Source organism: Corvus moneduloides, chromosome Z (assembly GCF_009650955.1).
Source record: "Corvus moneduloides isolate bCorMon1 chromosome Z, bCorMon1.pri, whole genome shotgun sequence".
NCBI classification, from domain to species: Eukaryota; Metazoa; Chordata; class Aves; order Passeriformes; family Corvidae; genus Corvus; species Corvus moneduloides.
In genome coordinates, this window is record NC_045511.1 from 6,930,691 (window position 1) to 6,953,785 (window position 23,095).

A 23,095-nucleotide genomic window follows, 5' to 3' on the forward strand; every position below is an offset into this window, starting at 1 on the left:
ATTAATTTAGTTTCTTTGACTGTTAAAACATTTTCAAAATCCTAAAGCATGACCTTTTACTTGTCAGTTGTATTACCGAAAGCCCTGTGGTTGTGTCGGGGTGGATACGTGCAACCACTCTATGGTGACACGCATGAGGCAGGGACCCCCAGTTCAGATTTGTACTCAGTACTGTGCTCCTCCTTGGGCCTCTGACCTCAAACAGAGACTGGAGGAGGGGACAAACAAATCTATACCATTGCTCTTCAAGGAAGTACTAAAGTCTGCAAAACATTTGTCCCTGTATATTACAAGAATTGCACTGTAATCATTGAGTTCCCTTGAGCTGCCAGCTAGTATTACATATTTACAGATAATTGTGTCCTTCTCTGATCAGGCACTTCTGCTGCCTTTATATTTACTATGTTGGCCATGATTGAAGCACAGGTTTCACTTTTGTCTAATTCTTTGACTTCATTCCTTTATTTATTCCCCCCCTTTCTCAATGTTGTACCGGCAAGGATGTGTACACAGTAACCCAAAAAAATAACTGCCTCATCAAAGGGGGGATATTCCTGCTGCATTTAGATTTGATAAATGCTCCATTTTATCAAGTGTTAATTACAGGCCAGATAAAAGCTCAGAATCCATGTCCAAAGTGTTGCAGTTAATACACATCCCCTGGTGCCATCTCTTCTTGGGTCAACTCTGCCTACAGAAATGGCATGTCATTTTATAAAATAAAGCCTGAATTTCTAGAAATATCAGTGGCATATGGGTGGAGGGGAGAGGCCATGCTGCAAGTCTCTGCTCTGTCAGGATGTGGATGTCATACGTCCTGGCTGCAAAGGACTGAGGACCTGAATGTTGGTGCTTGGACTTCATGAAAGTAAAACATTGATGAGCATTCACTGATATGGAGGGGAGTATCTGCTTTTGCAGGGTTTTAACACATCTGAATTCAGAAACTTTGTAGCTTCAGCTGTCCAAAAGGTTTAAAAATACCTGCTGAAGAAAATCATAGGCTGGATCCCGACTCTCAGAGGTTGCAGCACTTGGCAGAATAGCAACATTTGTGGTGTTGTCAAAACTTTCTGCTTGAAGAAGCCAGATATCTATAGAGAGCACGCCCAGCAGCAAAGGCTGCTCTGTGGGGGAAGAAGGGAGGGAAGTTACTGGAGAATAAACCCCCTGCTCCCTTCCTGGCACAAGTAGGTGCAGGAGGGGAAGCAGAAGGAGTGTATCCCAGTGCCAAACTAAAACTTGAACTGAGGTTTATTCCATGTTATTCAGCAACTGCATTTGAGTGCTGCCCATACGTGTGCTGCTTAGAAAGAGTGGAGACACACTCGGGGGCCATGGAAAGAAGAGAGTTCATCTGCCTCTGCAAAACACAACCCCTTTTTTCTCTGCTGTTTTGCAGCCAGGACGAAGGATGAGGAGGCTGGACAATGCCAAAGGAATCTGTAGTTTGTAGGTCTTTTACTAAACGGCACACAAAGTGGAACACATCCTGACATAGATTTTCTTTTTTCTGTCCCACAGTTTGTTTTCCTTCACCAAATGTTAAAACTATGAAATCAATAACTGATGACAAGTGGGCTTAATGTGTAAAGTAAGAGGAATGTAAGTAGTAGTTTAAAATTAACAGTTACAGGCTGAGAACAGGATTTTGTTCATTTCAGAAACCACCTGGGGCCATTTGTTTTGCACTAATATATACAAAGATCTGGAATGTACCATGTTATTATCCTGATGATGATCAGTACATGCACAAATGTTCATATTTGGAGTAAATCCAGTTATGTCTGGATGCCTTTCTGCTCTGTTTTATGCAATTATTCTGTTTAGTCATGAGTCACAGACCTTCTAATTAAGGCTCAAGGTCAGGTAAAGTGGGATGGAAGGTGACCAGACTTCTGGCTAAAAGCCTCTAAAGCCATTGGTTGTTTACAGGAATTCCCGTGCACTTTAACCAAAGAATTAGATTGACAGATCTAGTATTAACAGACCAAAGTTTGTTCCTCTAATTTCTCCTGCATTCTTGCAGGCAGTTTCCTCTAACTGAGGAATTAAAGGTCACGCACCAGCTACCTCCTGTGCTACCCCAGCCATGCTTTACCAGCCATCAGCCCCAGGCTCCTCAGTGGGGGAAGTGACCAGATGTAGCACAAACAGTGTCTCTGAGAGCCAGCAGCTCTTTAGCACCTTGATATGTCCTTCAAAATGACACATTATATTTTCCTCATTTCATGTGACAGGGCTGGCATAGTACACAAAAAAAAAGGGGATATTGCCGGGAAATTCTTTGTTTCTTTATTCAGTTTCACATCTGAATAGCTTTCCCAGTGAATTTCAAATGCCTGCCACTGAGCTCCACCATCTCTCGTGACTGATGACTTCCCATAATTCCTGTGCCTCTTTGGGAGATCTATGGCAGATCTTTGGAGGAACCTTCTTGTCACAGTCCCTTGACCCCACAGTCTCCTGCATTTTAGCAGAGGCCAGACACAGGATCCCTTTGCCCTATTCTGCAATCTTCAGGAGCAGAACCTGCCTCTTTCTTTCACAGGTCTTTGGGCAAAGAGCATCTTAAGAAATACCATTGTTTTATGCATTGTGAGGGCTAAGGACTTTACTCCACAAAAGGCAGGAGCAGCCAGGCAACTAACGTAGTCCTATCACAGTGGTGGAATATGTAGGAGGAGAAAAGTAATACACTGATAGATGCTAGCAGGTGGGATTCTCCATCTGAATTGCCCTAAGGGGCTTCAGCATCTTCTTCCTAGGTTGCATGCATCACTGTGTCCTGCTTACTGATGCAAGATAATCTCAGTAACCCAATAAAGAGTTCATATAGAGAAACACTTTGTTCCTATTCTGTCATCTAGCACCAGCTCTCTCCTTTAATGGATCTCATAAGAAGAAGTTAAGGTAACTTTAGTGAGCAGGGATGAATTGTGCTACATCCTGGTGTTTGCTTTGAAGCCACGTTCTGCTGTGTGCACAGAGATTGGGTACCAAGGCATTCCCTGCTTCATCCTTCCAGCCAGCCAGGGCTATGAACACGAGCCAAGGAGCAGAGAAACCTGAGAAGAAGTTCCCATCTCTGTGTCTGCTGGAACACAGGGATTTTGCCACAACTGGATTTGGGATATCAGCTGACCAAGGGACTAGGCTGACCTCTCCTTCTTCTCCCCACCCAGTACTTTTGAATAACACTGGTACAGGTGGGGAAGAAAGTTTTATACCAGCGATTTTAACCAATTATGAACTGTAGAGGAAAAGAGGATATAGGTCAGCACAAGCTTTGGTTATAGTGAGAAGGTGGATGTGGAAAGGAATTAGCAAGAAAAGTGGGTTAGGAAATGCTAGGTCTCCCCAGTTCAATGCCCTACCAATTTACTTCTATTTTTTTTCAGAAGACATTTATATAATAACAAGAAGGGAATAGAATTGGTCTCGGCTGTGTTCCTTGTCTAGTCATAGGCCTCATCATGTCTAAATAAACTGGCAGCTGACATTTTAGGTGTTCTTAGCCATGGGGTTTCCAGAAAGCAAAACATTTTTTTTTCCACTTAGTGTGTGTCTGTGTGCTAGTGTCTCTTTTGGAAAAACTGTGAAGGTACTACAGAAACAAACAAAACTGTGCAAAACAAACTGAACTTGAGAATAACAGATCCATGGCTAAGGACAGCCAGTTTCCAAAGGGGAATATGTGATCAGGGGCTCAGTGGTTTATTTGCTGAGAAAACAACCTCCTCAATGTCACTGCTGTATCTAAGTTTCATGATAGATGCATTGCCTTTCACTGTCCCAGCCTTTTCTTTGTGATTTTGCTGGTGGTTTAGCTCAGATTAATTATTCTTTGGAATGGAGGTGCTATGTTTCTTCTTTCAAGTGAGATTGTCACAAGGAGAGGCTTGTGTGCCAAAGCCAAGGGCTAGAGCATTCTTTGCTTTTCACTCATCTTCCTCACTCTGGGACAGATCCTGCTCTCTGATGAGCGTGATACCATTGGCACAGCTGCACCCCAGGCAGATGAGCAGGAGAGTTCAGCTGGCACCTCAGTCAAACACATTTTTGTGCCCACAGCTGGATGTTTTTCACTCATGGGGAAGCCAGAGAACACCTGACCCACCAGCAGCACATCAGCTCCTGTGCTTCATGGTAAACAGCCAGCTGCCCAGCCCTGCTCACACCAGTTTCCAAAATGTCACGGTCTTTCTAGTAATTGCAGTGAGTTTCAGAGTCAAGCCTGCACCAGATCAAGACGACCTCTGGTGTCCTTCTGCCTTTGAACTGAGTTAGAGCTGCTACTCATAATGCCCCAAACACTTAAATGAGCACAGCTTTGCTCTTTGCAAATTTTGGAAGATAACTGAAGCACGAGATGATCTTTTCTTTCACAAGTTTTCTCAGGAATCTTAGACTTATTACCTTGCACCAAAAAAAAAAGTGTCAGTCTGTCTGTGGGACTTCTTTTAGTAAGTGAATCTACAAATGGGGCTTTATATCTTTGTCACTGACAAAATACTCTTATTCATCAAAAAAGGAAAATTAAAAAGCAAAAGGTATTTAAGTATTTTAAATGTGATTAATGGACTAGTCATCTGATGTAATGCCAAAATCTAGATTTCTCAGAACAAAATTTGGTGGCAAAAATAAATCTTGAATTGCTCACTTTGTCCCTCCCTTGCTTGTGATTACACTATATTGAAAGCAAGTTGTAGCTAACTCCAATCTGAATTTCTCTGTCCTTTAAAACTGTCATACTTTTTCATTGCCAGTTGCTGAGTCTAGAAAAATATTTGCTCTTTTCCTGTTAGAGCTGTGAGACATGTTCTTCTTGGTCAAAGCAAAAGGTTATTCCTAAATTTTTTTGCTGTTTTCTGATTCCCATCTTGCATGTCAATATTTGAATTAAGTTGTCTTTAAAGGAAATAATTTTTTTCTTCCTTTTTTCATGGATGAATTATAATAAGAGTGACCTGATGAAAAGCAGTAGAATGGAACAAGGGAAAACAGGTCTGGCAGGCAGAGTGTATGGAAAATAAACCTGACCTCTTGCTTAGTGGGGCCAAAGTTAATGGTTATAGACAGTCTTTGTTCATGGAACATGTTCTCCTCCTCTGAAGAAAGCAAGCAATTGTTCTGCTAAATTAAAACTTAATGTGAAATGAACAGCCTTTTTTATAGGAAGAGAGATCCCCATCCTGGAGAGTGCCTCCCATCAGTTAGGAATCACTTCATGCAGAAGTCTGACTCCTACAGACCTCATGTCCTGCTGGAGGATGAAATAAGGCTGTCTACGACACTTGCTGTGGGAAGAGGTGCTCATGATACCTAGTATAAAGTGAGAATTTTTTTTTTTCCTGAAGGAGGAGAGGGATGAATCCCACAGAAAAGGGGTCAGTGCCCACAGTACCCTCATTGCCTACTGCTTTGTCCATATTGTCTGTCAAAATTCTGGTCACAGAGTGACAGGACCGATCACTTCATCTCTCATCTGTGTTGGGACAATGTTGTAAAATGCTAACAGAAGCCAATGAGCCCTCCAGCTGATAAGACCTTTGATCTTTCTTTGGTGTTTTCTGGGAATGCTCACTTCTAAACCACAATCAAAGTGGGAGCAGCACTGGGGCACCTCTTCCTGAAGCACATTAACACGCTGACCTCAGCCTCTTTTCCTGGAGTCAGGAGAGTGATATGGCTAATGAGTGGGATCAGCAATAAAAATACTGGCCATGGGTTGGAATAAAGGACCAGCGTCATATTGCCGGTTTGATATTCCATGATATTGATGCTGGCAGGGCACTGGGGACGACCAGCTGTCATTTCAAAGGCAAGGTACAGCACTTCTGAGCTGTCTGCTTTGGATTTCTACTTTCTACACCTCATTTTGCCAGGAATTTCTGCCTGAAGAAATCTTCTTGAGGGGCTAAGATATGATGGAGCATTTACCACACATCTTAGTAAATTAATCCAAGAATATGTCAATCCTGGTATTAAAAATATACCTTTTATTTCCAGTGTAAGTCTGCTTAGCCTCAACACCTGGACATTAAATTTTAAGACTCACTCTGATTAAGTATCTCCATGGTATGTGATACCCTTTCTCTACACAGTGCCTTACAAACTGATCCACACACTTGTTAAAATTCTCTTCCACAAACTACATTAATTTAATTAGCTCTTCATAACTCTCTCTCACAGAGGTATTCACAGTTCTCTTGCAGATTTATCTAATTTTGTCTATTGTCCTTTAGAAGTGGACACAGGTACTGAATACAACTTTTGCAATGGGGTGGCCCCTTCCTGCACACGGGGAGCAGCTCTGTTTAGTCATGCTCTGCTCAGGTACTAACATCCTACACAAAAATACAGAGCTGCCTCGTGCTGGCAGGTGGATACTGTTGGCTCCAGTTAAGATGGGAGAAGGGTTTCTTTCTTTGAAAGGGATAAACAAGGGGCTGGGACAGAGGGGATTCATGCAGAGAAACCTTAGCCAAATTTGGAGAAAGAACTTTGGCTGAAGTTTGCTTTATTATTGTTTCTGTTTGAACTGCAAATAAAGGCCAGGAAGGAGGCATGTTTGGACTATGTACAGCATGTGAGTATTCTCTTAGAGCCAGTGGGAACTTTGCCTGCTCACCCACACACACAAATGAATGCACTCAAATCTCAGACTCCTCTATCCCTTCAAGAGATGAGTTTGATGAACTTGCAAGGTACAAGAGAAAACTCCAGCTGCAAAAAGAGAAATGCTGGTGACCAAATTACAGTCTTTAAATACAAAGGCACAGTTTGGTGATAAACAAGGGTTGTACTAAAGGCAGAATTACATGAGACACTGGAAGATGTCAGACTGGAATGTACAAATAGCATATAATGAGTGCTCCTTTTGCAAAACTCAGAGAACTACAATAAATGCATGAAACAGTGATGGCCAGACAATGCATGGTGGGGATTGCCTTCTTCTACTGATATATACAGCACTTATCTGTTGAGCTGAGTTGTCATAATCTTGATATCACTGAACAGCTTCACTGCATTAAGCACAGGCAGATGGTCATAAATATGCAACAAGAGCAGGATTAAGGAGAAGAAAAATCACATGTATTATCTTAAAACAGAATGACTGCTACCCAAATGCACACATATACACACGTGTATACACAAGCTTCTTAGTTTGCCAGTGCAACCAGAATCTGGGCAGTCCTATTCCACAGTAACCCCTATATAAGAAGTCATATGATGCAATATCAAAAACAAAATCTTCAGTTGTGTTTCAAAATAAGCAAGGATAAGTGAACCCTGTGAAGGAAAGCTAATACAGTATGAAAGAGTCAGAAGAGTGGGGGGTGTTTAATTTCCCAGGGCTTTGATGAGTGAATTTTCCAGTCACCACACCAGGTCAGAAACCCATGTCCATTCCAAAGTTAATGCTATTGTTTTCTGATCTTTGAACCCTAACACCTGCCAGTGTCACATTCCCAGAGGACAATACTGAGTCTGGCATTTCTTTTTAACAAAGAAAATATTTACAGGCTTATCACTCCCTGAACAACATCCATCCTGTTGGACTACTAGAAAAGTCGTTTAAATAAAACTGGAAGCTACTAGGGAAATGCTGTGAGTCTGAGTGTCATCAGACATGACTTTTCCTGTCACATTAGAGGTATCTGGAGTAACTGATTACACTGGCTAATTACTCTGGCTTTATGGGAGTAACTGAGAGAAGGATTTGGCCCCAGTAATTGGAAATGTAATCCAGTTCTTATTCAAGTTTCCAGAATCCATCTTTCATAAACAAGTTTCCACGACACCTTACACTCTCTATAATAACTCTCTGTTTGTATAGAATAAGGGCGAAATAGGAGCCTTTTATAAACAAGGAAGTGGTCTAACTCGCTCCCTTGTGCAGGAAAACCCAGAAACTGACAACTCTGAAATCAGTTGTTCCCTGGATTGGACCAAATATCCACCCCTTTTACAAAGCAAAACAGAGCCTTTGGCTCCCCTCTCCTGCAGATCTGCACGTGGTGTGGCAGATCCAGGAGCAGAGGGGAGCCCCGTGCTGATGTTCTGTCTCCCAGTCCCTCACAGCCTTCCCCAGCACCTGTCAAGCCCAAGTTCCCCTCCTTGAGAGCCCTGCTCCAGATGGGTGTCACAAGGGAGAGTCCTTTCCAGTGCCTGAGGAGTATGGTGCTGGATAAAACTGCAGGAAATGTGGACCAGAGCTTCTCCTTTTCAGGCTCTCACCCACAAAGCCTGCCTTCAAGTTTCAACTCCATGCAACATGAAGTCTCTCATCCTCCTCCACAGGAACTGTCCAAATGTTTTCAATGACCTGCAGGCACTCAGGTTAAAGGGCAGATTTTCATAGCTCCTACTGAACACCCCTTTCCCCAGGGTAGCAGCTAATGCCACCGGATCAATGTGCTCGAGGACAAAAAGGTTTTCTCTGATTACAGTGAGGTAACACTTTCTGGCCACGTCTGAGTGAGATTCAGGTTGCTTTCTCTGAGCTCTGAATTAGATACTTGATCTTGCTACTTTGACTTAAATAAAAGTCACATCTCAGAGAGCCTGAAGCTGAGGGAGGAATTTGGCTGCATAGCAGTTGAGCCAAGAGAGATTCACAATGACCTTCCACCCGCTAATGAAAAACTACCTCTGCTATATAATTTCTGTTGCTTCCTCATATGCAGCCAGAATAAAAACTCAATTAATAAAGAACAGTTGCAGTTTTCAATGCAGAGGTGCTATAGTGGGCTTGCAGTCGAAGAGCAGGGCTAAGACACGACTGCTGAGTAATAACCACAGCTCTGATTAGCTGGTGATGATCCACTCTGGGTTAGGTTTTGCCTAGCTGATGCTATACCTCAAGGTCAGCTTGCAATTAGAGAGCAGCTAGCCTGGAGGGAAAAGATAACTGCAGTGGTTCAATAACAGAGATTAGCATAGGTCAAATAACTTGCAGGAAATTATTAATCCTGCAAATGTTACCTTTCTGCACTGATAGTGATTTTCACTAATTCAATTGGTATTTAAATTACTGGCTAAGCAGTTTGTGGCAAATATCTGTGAAGTCATAGCTATTTCTGTAAGCTGCTCTCTGGGAGCACTGAAAGCAAGCTGTTTGGATCGCATGACCCTGCTGTACTCCCTGATTGGATAAACTGCAGTCTGACGACTGGGTTTCTGTAGCATGTTACTGTGACTCTTAGTCTGAAACCTCATTTCTGCAAATTATCTGACATATCCTCAGAAGGTGGGCTGTAGAGCAGAAATTGTAACATTTTTTTAACATAAAATATTTAAAGGATGGATGTATAAAAGTAACAGGCTCTTGCCTAGAAGAGGAAAGCAGAGTATCCTTGTTTAATGCAGAGAGCAGCAGGCTTCTCCACAGAACAACTTTCTGCCTTGCCAGCTTTTGTGGGACTACCCTGATGACTGGAGAGAGTTCACTCTCCAAGTCTGTTCAGTCTTTGGCTTCTCAAAAAGGCCTGTCAGCAAGGTGGCTCATTGATACAAGTTGTGGTGGGGGATTCATGGTCTGGCTGCCTCTGTGCAGGGATTTAGATGATGTTGACAGTATGAATCAGATGCTCAGTAGACAGTATGCTTGTCAGGTATTGTAGCTTTAGTGTGAGAATAACTGTGCTATCAACATCCAGGTTGGCCTGCTGGACATGCTATCTCTTTCATTTAGTCTCATGTCATATTAATTTTTCACAGACTGTAAGGCAAAGCAGAATTAGGGGATATTTCTGAGGATTTTTAAAATCTACTGATTGAACTAGATGCCTCTCTATGCATACAGTTATAAATATGTGTCTCTTCTTCAGTGATCCTAATATGCAAGCATTAAAAATTTTGGAATGGATAGTAAGTTATGGTATTTTTAAATATGATATTTCAACTTTTTGTTTGTTTGTTTTTCATCTTAAGCTTGACTTGAAACTAAAGATTATTAATTTTTTTTTTTAACAGTATATCAGGTTAAATATATTTAACCTAATCTATAGGTAGACATAAAAATGAAGCTTTATTTAATTTTTCTCTTCACCAAAAATCCTGGTGATGGTATACTAATATTTTTCTAGCCTTGCAACTAACTCTATGGCTCCGGTAACTGTCCTACCCTATAATATGTATAGAATCTCAGTCTTTTGCATTTGCAGGAGCAGCTTGCAAAAATAGCATCCTTTTAGGGAATAATTGGAAATTGTTACAATTAAAGTTTCTTTTCTGTAAACTCACAGCCTAGTATCAAGCTCAGCAGTGTTGCAGCAGACATGATGCTTGACAGATAAACCAGTAAAAGATGAAAATCTGCAGTAAAGATATTCTGATACAAAAATCAGTTTGGACAAAGTTGATGAGCCCTGTTTTGGAAAGAGGATGACAGAACAGGACAAGAATGAGGGGAGAGATTCTTTGGGAAGTCTTAATTTTGCTTTCCAACAAGCAGTCCAGCATAACGTGAACCATTCAAATTTGATGCATGACTGATTTAAAGATTAAAACTTAACCATGTGAATTTGGAGACCTTAATGTCTCTTTATAATGAAGAAAAAAATAGCCATTGTCTAACATTAGGTGCCCTCACCTGAGGTGGCATGATTTCAGACAGAAACATCCAAATACAAGGAAAACCCAATAGCAAAAGTGAGAGTTGTAGTGAGAGAAGAGTGTGGTATCTCTATTACTAGAAAATGTAACAGAAGAGGGAAGTATCTTTTTCTTTGTGTACATGCCAAACATTACACATGCATGATCTATTTACTTCCTATAGAGTATACAATAAAAGACTATTAAATTCTCCTCAAATTAGAGAGAAGTAACCAAAGATCCCAGGGGACTGACAGCATTAGGAGAAATGCTGGAGTGCATCTTTCAGTTTGGTTTTTAACAGAAGGGAACCTAGTTTTCTGTAGGTTGCTCTGTAGGTTGTCAACATGATCTAGGCAAGGATGGGGAACTGGGAAATTTCTTTTCAAAAATATCCTCTTAATCCAAACCTAAGATGTTACCCTGAGTGGGCATTCCTCCCCTGATTGCTCCAGTCCGGTTTCCAAAACTGGATGTCCAGCAGCGTCCATTCAGTTAGGGAGAGGTGCTCAGCTATGGTTGTGGTGCCAACACCCAGGTCCTTGCTCTGACTCCAGACCCAAAGCTTAGGTATCAACAGCCAACATAACAATGGAAAACCATTAGTAGCATGGAGAGGTGCCTCTGCTGAGCTTAGAACAAGTTCTGTTATTGGGTGTAGGCTGAGGTCATTGAGGCTGTGACTGCAAGACAAATATTATTTCTGGCCAACTGAATGACCCAGGGGAGGTGTTCCAGAAACACAACTTTAAAAAGAGATACTTACACATTGTATTTTGCCTTTTACAACATTTGCCTCGGACCCACATGTGACAGGAGATGCATCATGCTCTGCAGAGGTTGGTGCCCCAGCACACCCTACCCCACCAGCCAGCAGTGTGCAAACATTGGCATCCCAGCAGCTGTTCCCTGGCACCACATCAAGCACCCCAGAACAAGCATCTGCCAAAGCAGCACAGACACCGTTTGGAGGAGATATCCTCTGTTGCAGGAAGACTATGGACAGAATGACAGGACTACCACACAACCCTCATTTTCTGGGATAGCCAAGAACACCATTTGTTTTCTGCAGACACAGTCTCTGTGACAAACTCTACTCATTTGTAGGACTGCCCAGGAGCAGCAAGAGCAGGGCTGCTCCAGGACAAGGGCTGAGCATGACCCCTGTGCCATCCCTTACGCATCCCACAACATCCAAACATATTGGGCAGAGCTTGTTGTTGGTCACAGGGTCCATCCACAGTCCCAGGTGTTGCAGAGACCAGGTCCTGAGTCTGATATTTAAAGTGAGGTTAATAACTTTTGTCTCTCCCCTGAAAGCCTGTAACCTTAATTAATGTTTCCTTAACGCTTCATAAAAAGCTCTTAGGTGAAACACTCTGCGCCAGCACAAGATAATGTCATTCCCAAAGAGAGAGCCTAAAGGTTAGCTGAACTCATTCTAAGAGGTTGAAGATTCCTTTGCAACTTTTCCAAGAAAGTTAGCTAATTTTTCCTTCCATCAAAACAATATAACGTCAGAGGGATGGCATTTTTTTGCTGTTATAGACTAGCCAAGGTCACATTCCACTGCAAAGCGATTGTCTTTCAATGCATACCATTCCTTGGGATAGATAAATAATGAGTTAATGTTTACCGGGAATACTGTCAACAGAAAATAGTCTAAAAAGATATAATGTTTGTATTGATTTCACTTCATTGGGAAAAAAATACAGGGAAAACAGTAAATTTCATTTAGATTTCCATGCATAGGAACATATAAATCAGAAATTATTATCAGTATAGTTATGGTAACGTCACTAGCATTTTCTTCCAATATCAAGTTGATTTTCCTTTAAAGGGAACTCACACACAAAAGTATTACTTAACATTTTTTAAAGTGACAAAAGATATCCTACTTCTTTGAAGTTCATGGGAATGCATGATATTCTAAAATCAGGGCAAGACTTCCTACTTTGTGCTGTGACTAATGTCACAACCTAAGGCTTTCATTAATAGCAGATGTTGCTTTCATCATTGAACTACAAAACAAGGATTGACAAAGGTTGCACACTTCCCATAGGAATACTTGTACACCCCATGCAGACTTTCTGTTCTCATAATGAGACCTCACTGCAGTGTTGAACATCTACATGCTGATCTGGTAAAGAGCCTACAGTTAGGTCACCACAGATGAATTTAGTCCGTGGTCTGGTCCAAACATGGCCGGATCCATACACATCGCCATACCTGCAGTTTGCAGAACTTGATCCTCTAAGTGCACTCGAAAAAACATATTGTGCCTTCCAATTAGTAAGGATTACAAGACAAGACCTAGCAGCTCAATCAAACATCTGCACATTTATACTTATCCTTACAATAGCTTATTAACAGCTATTCACGTTCCTGTCTTCTTAAAACTAGAGAGAAAACGCCCTACTTCAGAAGAAATGGGTATGGTTTTTCAGGCTCGTTGGTCAGATTATTCAAACAGCAGTCACAGTGTGACTCAGGGCTTGCACTTATACCCAGAAACTACTGTTTGGACTGTGTTGGGAATGTACATTGCAAAACTTGCACTGATCATTGCTCCTGGTATGTGCCTGCAGTTAGTCTCTTCATGGAATCCCTCCAGGAGGAAATATTTTCTTTTTCAGCCATTTCTTTCCCTTTGCTGGGAGCAGCTCAAGTCCAGCAGCCCAAAGTTTGAGTCATTTGCTGTTTTGATTTGATCCAAGATCTCTAAGTCTGTGAATGGACAAGACAGAGAATTTCACACACGCGTTTCACCTTATCTTCCTGAAGCCTGAGAGTTACAAGAAGCAGCCTGCTATGATGAACTTGTCTGTGGAAGGCAAAGTTGTTATATAAATTAAAGAAACCTTAAGTGAAATCTATAAATAAAATAGAAAAAAAAATTCTTCTCCCCATGTGTCTGTGACTTCTTTTCTTTGTTGTCTTTATTTCTTCCCACTAATCTTCTCAAGAGAAGTTGCTGTTTTCTCCCTCATTGCCTTCATTCTTGCAGGTCAGTGGCACTCTGTGTTAGTGAAGTCCTGGAGTGACACCTGCATGGTGTGAAACTAGTCCCTCTCTGATATTGAGAGCTGGGTCGCTGTTGGGTTGCACCTAAAAGCCTTTCACACATCATGACTAAACCACTATTTTCTCCTCTCTTACAAATACTTCCTTTTGCCCTTGGGTTTAATCTTTTCCTTCTTGCCAGCTGTCTCTTTTTCTCTCTGTTTTTCAGAAATTGGTTATATAAACCCCTCTCCACACATTTGGGAAGACTCTGCCATAATTTGCTAATTTTCATTTAAAATCGTTTGCACATTTGATGCAATCCAGTTTGGCTGACAATACATTAGGCTGCTCGAAATGAACGATCCCAAGGGTAGGAGAGTGCCTCCAGGTGGGGACAGAGGGACAGGCTATGCCTGTGTTTGAGATGTCCCCCTCCTCCTGAGGTAGGTGCTGCAAAAAGCACAAAACAAACCAACCAAAGGAAATATCCACTACCTTTACATCTCAGACTGCCTTGGGCACAGGAGCTAAAATGGGTTAATGGCAGAAAGGCTTTTAGGCAAAAATGACCGCCCTTTCAAATGCGATTACTAGGAAAGTGATTTCGAAGCCAGTGGGACAGAGGCATGGAGTAAGCTGTCTCTCTGACACATATCAACAGAGACCTTCACACTGACTGATTATAATGAATACAAAGTTGACATTAGCAGAGACAAAAAGTTGCATGAGCACCACGCTGCCTTCAACAGTTCTCTTTGTCCTTGAAAACTTTCTCAGGATCAAAAGGCAGTAGTTTGGCTCACCCAGGGGCTGCACAGGTACATGTTTCTCTGGAAGTCAGAAGCATTTCACTCCCCAGAAAGAACATAAAACATCTCCAAGTGATGTACAACCATTCTTGCAGCTCTGTGGAAATGCAAAGGGGACTTTACATAAGGCTTGTGCAGCAATGCTGGGCCAGGTTCAGCCCTGGCACAGGCAGAGCAGGCTCTGCCAAGCCCGGTGGACAGGCTGCAGAGAGAAGTCACCTCACAGTGCTAAGGGTGGTTAGAGCATTTAATTTATTTAGGACTTCAATTTCTCTACGTAGTAGCTTGGAGACAAGGCACCTTACAGGATATTTTTGCAGAAGTAGCCTGTCCTGGGGAGGGCAGGAGAGCTGTGCCACACACCACTCTCCTCCTGATGCCCCGCCTGTCACACCCTGCACACCTCTACTCCAATTTGCTGCAGTGAGGGGAGCAGGGTTTGCATTTCTGACAGAAAGCTGCATGCTGTGGGCCAGTGCCTATCAGATGTCAGCCAGCCGTGATATTTAGATGTAAAGCATTGTGCTAGAGAAGTAGAGCCCTTTATAAACACCTTCAAAAGCTTGCACTTGCTGTGAGATACGGCACCAGCAACAGCAGAACACATCATCAGTTGTGCAGGTTTCTCAGCTGCTAAAGCAATTTGTTAGAGAAACTTATATAAAAAGAAAGTGGTCTTTTCGAGTGCAAGAAATATGTTTAAATGCTTGTCAGTGGCCAAGTCAGTACCCACAGTCCTTGTTCTGTATTTATTCAGGCTTTATTCCCAGCACATATTAACTACAAGTCTTTGGGAATTTTATTCACATAAAAAGAAAGTTAAAAAAAGAGAGTAAGTTGGCTCACAGTACCCTGGTGTTTTCTGTTACAGCAAACCTGTGAAGCTGGGCAACAGCCAAGCAGTTGGAATGGCTAAGTGAATTAGTAAGATCAATCAGAGTAAATTATGGGATATGTTACTCTGATAAGAATTGAGATTTCACAAATGCAAAAATGATTAATTCTTCCAAAGTAAGAAAAACAAGACAATTCACTGCGTTACATATGGAAGCTGATGTATGCTTTGAGAACACATGGGTTTTGGCTTGTTTTGCAAGATACCAGGTGCCTTAAGCTCCTCTGATTCTTTGCTGAATAGGGCTATCTCTCTGTACAAAACACGTGAAGACGACATGATCAGAGCACAAACTCTCAGACAATTTGTTTCCTGGTGAGCTTGCAATTATCTTCTGGAGCTAGCATCCATCTTTCTCACTTGTCTAAAAAAAAAAAAAAAAGGAAAAAATCAAAAAGCAAGAATTATTAACACAGCATCTGAAAAATAGAACAAAGAAGCTCCTGGGGAGTACTCACCTGATTTAAGAGTACTAGCAGGTAAAGAACTGCAATACTGCGTGCACTGACCATTATATGCCTCTGAGTACCCTCCATCTCATATCTGCAACTTAAAACAACAATATTCATCCCTTCGCCTCGAGGCACAAATTCTTAAAGCCCCTGTGCAAAAGTACATGATGACACACATGAGTGGAGGTTCCCTTAGAAACAAAAGCAAACAGGGCTTTTATTTTCTCACTGTCGGACCAACCCCACCCATAACATGCCCATGAACACACTTGCAGTGGATAGTGAAATTTTCTGATCCATCTGTTTTCTTGGGAGCAATTCATCCATAGTAGCCATTAATTCTGGAAATGTTTTTATTGCAGAGGAAGGGGGAAATTTATTAAAGAGATCAGGAATTTGTTGGACTTTTTTTGATTGGTCCTAATTATATTCCCAGTGACACATTTGAGAGAAAACACAAATCATGCTTTGCTTCCCTTAGTTTTTGTGTTTCATTTTTTCCCACCCAGTTAAGTTATCTCTTAATAAATGCAACATTATATGAGCCTAAGAGCTTTGTTCTTTTGACCTAGGTTTCAGTGATTTACTTTAAAACCTTATCAGGTCCAGAAAACCAAATTATGTAAAGCAGAAACTAGAAATACTAGAAACTTCTGAGAAACATAAAGATTGGTTTGAGAGAGAGAATGAACTAACTAGCTTGAATAGAATAACATTCAACATCAGCCTGCTCCATCTGTAACATTACACATTGGAGTAAAATTCAAGCTAAGTGTGCTGAGTGGGTAGACACTGATCCTGTGGTTGAGTGACATGCCTAGGTCATTAGTGGCACTCTTAAATTTGCCTTTTTTCTGACAAATTATGTTCCTTGAATGTGATCTTTTATTGCAAGCCTGTATTCTTTCTGTTCTTCTTTCTGTCTCTTGTGAAGGTCCCAGTCTAGATGTGGCATCAGCCCTGCTACTCAGGAGAAAAGCAAAATAAATTTTTAAAAGAAACCTAATGAAGTAAAGGGCCTGACAGCCATAAAACACTGACTTCTTGATATTTTTCTTATTGTGTCATTAGAAGTCCCATCTCTGCCTTTCCTATCCCATACAATTAAGAGTTCACTTTCCCCTATAACGGATATAACATATTAGTAATCCGCCAAATAGCAAGCAATCCATGGATGTTCAGCAACTCTTTCAGAGTTAGTGATCTTCTTCTGATCTGTTTGATTGTGAGTGAAGAGATTACTGTGTGTACTGTGATTTGAAGTTTCTTGGCATACATACTTAAAGGTATAAATAATATGAATAGCACCAAGGAGTAATTACCACCTGACATAGCACACCTTGTCCTTTGGACAGAATTCTATTGATTCCAGGCTGACTCAAATGAATGTAAATGGAAAAAAACTTTCAGGCTCAGTTTATCCTCCTGTCATCCCTATCCTTTTATAGTAATTTCTATGAACACGTTGTAAATAATTACCAAACTTTCTACTTTGTGACTCATACCTAACTAGCCTTGTTTCTGTCTGCAATACATGGTGCGTGTGGCTTATCAGGACCCTAGTGTGTTATGGACTTCACTTGAAAATCCTTGTTTTTTGGACATTGCAGTTGCACCCAATATATTACAGAGAGATTGAGGGAATCTCAGCCTCTGGATTAAAGCAGCAAAAGTTCAGGGAAATGTAGGTCTCAGGCGTATACCTATTAGCACTGTGAAAGTAATTGGTAATATTTTTTTCAAAAAATAAAAGCTTTTACATTAATTTAGGGCTCATTTTAATTTTTAAAAAGTCATCTAGAGCAGCGTGAAACAGGTTTACAGCATGAAAGCTCTCATCAAACATTTTAAAGATGAAGGGTTGATACATGTCCTATCTCGCCTTGACAGTTATTGCACACCATAATCTAGTGCTGCCAGTCAGATCCAAACAAAGGAAACAGCAGTTGTCTGACAGCGAATCACTTCTCACCTCAATTAATATAAATATTGAGTTTGCACAAGTAGACTTGACAGTTTGAGGCATGCCCAAATTTTCTGTGTAACTAGTACTTAATGACTGATACTCAATACTTGGACCTGGCCCTGGGGGTGAAGTCAACAGTTAAGAACTTTGTTTTGTGGAATTGACTGAAGGCTCAGCAGAAGGATTCAGTGGCCTTTGTAGAAGTTTTGGAAATAACATGTAGCTGTAGATAGAAAGGCTTCTGTGGGGGACACCTCCCTTGCATTTCTGAAGTGAATTCTCTTTCCTTCAACTCCATCTCATTCAAGTTTGCCTCATACAAATACTCTAATGAATACATCAATGCTAGTAAATGTTCCCCAGAGCACACGGTGCCTAAGCCACATCTATAGAGTGTGTGAGCAAAGCCAAATCTGAGTACATAAGTGAGTGTGTTTATAGAAGCAGGAATTGATTCTAAAAGTTGTGTTTATCCAGCAAAGAGAAGAAAGGTATTGCATTAGTAATACATCCAACAAAATCTTTCCTCTAATTTAACATGCCTTTAGATTATCTGCCATTCAGTTAGAACCAGTTAATTCAGATGAGAAACCAGGGACCAGGTCAAAAAAGCCCGCTTTGAAAAAACCTATTTTAAATAAAGTATCTGCCCAACTCCAACTCTAGATAATTAGTTCAAATCTTGCAAAGGCTGATCCCAGATACTGAAAGGCATGACCGTCTTTAGCATCTTATCAGACTTCCTAAAATGCTATGGTGGTCTCATTTAATTTCCTAGACAGTGGACAAATTACTCCCAGCAACAGCCCTAGTTAGTCACTTCACCTTCTGTCCAGGGTCTTAATCAACAAAGACACTAAAATGCCTTGTAATCCTTATTAAAGGGGCTCTTCTGGGTTAGGATTTGTTGACAAGGATGGGAAAGAAAGCTTTTAGTTTGGGTATCTGAATGTACAAGAGAAATACAGATTCTGAATGAAACAAGACTGGTTAGGACTGTTACATTGTCCTGGAAAGATATCTGTAACAGAGTTTCAGTGTCTTTAAAGTTCATCTCTCAAACCAATGCTGATAAACTTGAGTAGTTTGATTTTCAGCAATCCCAAATACCTGCTCTTGCTTTATTTGCAGGAGTAAACAGACATCGATTGCAAAAAATTGCACCACTTAATTATAGGTATAAACAAATGTTCGTATTTTTCTTCAGTGTGGTCTGATTAGGGGGAAACACCATTTCAACCTGGTGTCTGTAACCAAAATGAAAGATATGTGTGTACGTGTAACACAGAGAGAAAACCAGCAACAGACCATTTATGTGGTTGGTAAGACTGTGCTAGCAAGCATATTGGGTATTTTTCTTTTACGTTCCAGTTTGTGGTCATGGCACATACAGGTGTAAGTGGCTGTATGATAACATGTCACACACCAGCCTTTTTACCTTGCTCCATTTTTGCGGTCATGGCTTTATGCAAATACGTGTATCGAACTTTGGTGGTCACAAATGAACTCTGAGAGTCTTCAGAGAAATAGAAAAACAGTCTTACCATGACAGAAGAGTTGCACAAGTTTTATTCAGCTTATTGATCAGCAGGCCATGTGGTAACCTGACCTTTTTAAGTCTCTAAATACGAGTAGCATCTGCTGGCAGAAGCAACCTTAATGAGGTTGAGTAGAGGTCAGATAAAGCTGGATATACAGGAATAAAATGCAGATTTCTGGCCATTAAGACAATTAGCTTTTTGAGAAGCACAGAAAACAATGTAGTGGAATCTTTTTTTTTTTCCTAGAAAAAGGAGCAAAGGTGTTTTAGAGATAGACTGGACATATTTCTAATATATGGGTTTAATCAGTCACGAATGATGGGGCTCAGTGAGAAACCCAAGAAGGGATATTCAGTAGCCTTTGCCATGTTCAAGGTCCAAGTTAAGGGCCACAACTAGCCATTCAGAGCATTTTGGACTTGGGGGATTCTACCACGATTCTCACGAACTGAAGGTTTCACAGACAAAGCCAAGGCCTGGAAGTAAACAGCTGTATTGTAGTCCCACTTTCTTTCTTTTCTTTCTACATGTGTTTTTCTTGCCTACACTCTTAGAACCACCACACTCTAGAGATGGGGAACTGGAAGAAAGCAGGTTATTTCCACAGGTCAGGGGAGCAGGATTACACTACAGACTGCATGATATGTCCAGATGTTTGCCTGATGGGTTCTTAAAAAATTCCTGTGCAGGAGAACTCCAGGCTTCTGAGAAGTTGCTTCCAATGTTACGCTACATTTACAATCAGACTGTTTTTCCTAAGATTTACTCTAAATTTAAGTGGTGAATCAGGCAAGTACTTGAAGAGACAAATGAAATATTCTATAAACAGCTGCAAGAAGTCTCAAAATGCCTAGCCCTTGTTCTTGTGGGGGGCTTCAGCTCAGCACATGTCTGCTGGAAATTCAATACAGTAGAGAGGGAACAGCCTAGGAAGTTTCTGAAGTGTGTGGAAGGCAACTTCCTCACACAGCTGGTGTGAGCAAGCGAGGGAGGATGCTGCTTAACAGCAGCTGAACATGAGCCAGGGTGTGCCCAGGTGGCCAAGAAGGCCAAGGGCATCCTGGCCTGGATCAGCAATAGTGTGGCCAGCAGGACCAGGGCAGGGATTGTCCCCCTGTACTGGGCACTGGTGAGGCCACACCTCGAGTGCTGTGTCCAGTTCTGGGCCCCTCATTGCAAGAAAGACATTGAGGTGCTGGAGGGAGTCCAGAGAAGGGCAATGGAGCTGGAGAAGGGTCTGGAGCACAAGTCCTGTGAGGAGCAGCTGAGGGAGCTGGGGGTGTTTAGCCTGGAGAAAAGGAGGCTCAGGGGTGACCTAATCACTCTCTACAACTGCCTGAAAGGAGGCTGTAGCCAGGTGGGGGTTGGCCTCTTCTTCCAGGCAAGCACTGACAGGACAAGAGGACATGGCCTCAAGCTGCACCAGAAGGTGTTTAGATCGGATATTCAGAAAGATCCCTTTGTCAAAAGGATTGCTGAACATTGGACCAGGCTGCCCGGTAGTGCGGCAGAGTCACAATCCCTGGAGGCATTTAAAACACATGTAGATCTGCACTTGCCACATGCTTTAGTGGTGGACTTGTCAGTTCTGGGTTAATGGTTGGAGTTAATGATCTCAGAGGTCTTCTACAATTTAAACAATTCTATAATTCTATGGCTTCATGTCCTACCCTTTGTGGAAAAGAGTACAACTTATTTCTGCCTTCTTTAAAATAAATTCTATGTGTTTGCAAAGTGTTAACATCTTCCTTCTGTCTCTACTTCCTAGATTAAACAATCCCAATTCTCTTAACCTTTCTCAGAGGTTCATGTTTTCTAAACCCCTTATCATCTTGTTCCAGTTATCACAAAATGTAGCACCCAAATCTGGATGCAATACTTCAGCTGAGGTTGCACCAGTGCCAAGTAGAGCAGAATAATTACCTCTGTTGTCTTATACCCAGCACCCCTGCTAATACATCTCAGAGCAACATTTGTATCTCTGCAAGAGCATCACATTGTTGTGAAGAGAGGCTTGAAAATGTGACCCCAGAAGTTTCAGAATCAAAAAGGCACATAAAAAGAAGCAGGAGGGTAGGGTGGGGGGTGGGTAAGGGCATGGGGATGGGTGCAGGGAGCTTGTCACATTTCAGTCACACAAAATAGAGGCCTGGTTCAATATCCTCAAATGTCTTTTACTGGCAGTTCTGACTAAAAATCAATTAACCTCTATAGACAAACCTCATTTAATTTGCACCACTGAGTGAGAAAGCTCTAGCAAACTTTCTGCAAATTGACAGATGAACTAGCAAACACTGGAAAAATCATTGAATGGCAGAACAAACAGTGATAATTTACCTGCAAAATGTTACCAATTTTGTAAAGCTCTTGAAGTAGGTGAGCCCTTGCTGAGGAAGCTCTATGCAATACTGTAAATCTGGGGGAAACTTTTAGAATTGGGATCTGGAGGGAGGCACAATGTACAATTTATATGGCATGCCAACTGATACCCTGCAAATTGGAGAGGTAACCATTTATTGTAACTGTCTTTATAGGGCTACTAGCCACCTTTTAATCTGTGGCCCAGTTAGTCATGGGTTTCTGCAAACTGTGAGAGCTTTTTTTAATTGCCTGGGCCCCCCCAAAGCATGATGCTTAATTATATCAGTCATCTCAAATACTCCTCTACCTGAGTTTAACACATTGTAACAATGACTTTTCACCTTAGTAAAATCAGAAAGGTCTGACTTAAGAAAATGTAGGATGTGAAATACAGCCGGGAGGGTAAATAGACTGCCAGTCATTTATGGACTATTTACAAATATTTCTCTCCATTTGAAGATTTATAATTCCAGTGTAACCCACTTTCTTTCAACAATAAACAACAAGCAGAAAGAGCCTCCTCAGCTCCCCCTCCCAGGACCCTGACAGGCTGGGAAAATTTCTCCTTTAGGCCACTTGCCTATTTAAAGTGTAAGTCTGATTGATTTTACAAGAGAGAAAGAAAGAGTGAGGGTGTCATTGTGTTTCAGAACCTTCATCAGGATTTTGGCCAGGACTGTCACGGGTAATTTGCTTGTTAGCTTGATGAGAAACCTCACGAGCGTTGTGATACAGGGGCTGTATAAGATGTCTGGAGTGTCTAATGATCTGCAGCAGAGAGAGAGGGTACATGTTAGAAAAAGAAGCAGGAAGACTTGATATAATTCTCCAGTTCCTTCCCTTTCAGAGGAGATCTGAAGGTAGAACTTATACCTGCACACCCCATTTCTGAGGTGGGAGAGCTGCTGTTCTCACCAAACACGTTAATATTAAAGTACCATCTCAAGGCAGTGCAGCTGAAGCAGACACTTAGAGCTGGGCTCCAGAGGATGTGCAGCAAGCAGCTGCACAGTCCCTCTCACAGAGCAAATGCGCTCTGAATAAAGACTCAGGAAGAGGAAGTGCCGTCTTTCCTTACAGCTGAGGCTATCAGATGCACTGAAGTGACATGTGTTCCCCTACACCATACAGTCTGCAGCAGAGCCCAGCTCAGCCCTGGGCAGAGTTTGTGGCTACTCCACACTATAGTATCGTGTAGCATTTCATTAACAGACGTTTCATCCTGAAGGCCAGCCTTTACCAGCTAACAAACAGCTCACAAAATCTGTGTACAGTGAAAAAACATTCCCTATTTCATGTATTATTTCATAAAACATTCCCATGGACCTGGCCCAGGTGAGTAAGTGGGAGCCACTGAGTGAGGCTAGAGTTATCTTCCCATGCAGAGGCACACTGTTCTAACAAACAACAAATCTATACAAATATTACCCACTGACACTTTTATGCTTTTCCCTCAAAACATG

General features: G+C 41.6%; 1 long non-coding RNA gene across 1 annotated transcript; it reads right to left on the reverse strand.

The window, feature by feature from the left end:
* Window positions 1-12,297: 12,297 nt before the first annotated feature.
* On the reverse strand, window positions 12,298-22,397 carry LOC116438537. Its single transcript, XR_004237798.1, has 3 exons — window positions 22,286-22,397; window positions 15,771-15,914; window positions 12,298-15,676 (listed from the first exon to the last, which is right to left on the reverse strand). It is a non-coding gene; the product is annotated as an uncharacterized LOC116438537 (long non-coding RNA).
* Window positions 22,398-23,095: the final 698 nt, after the last annotated feature.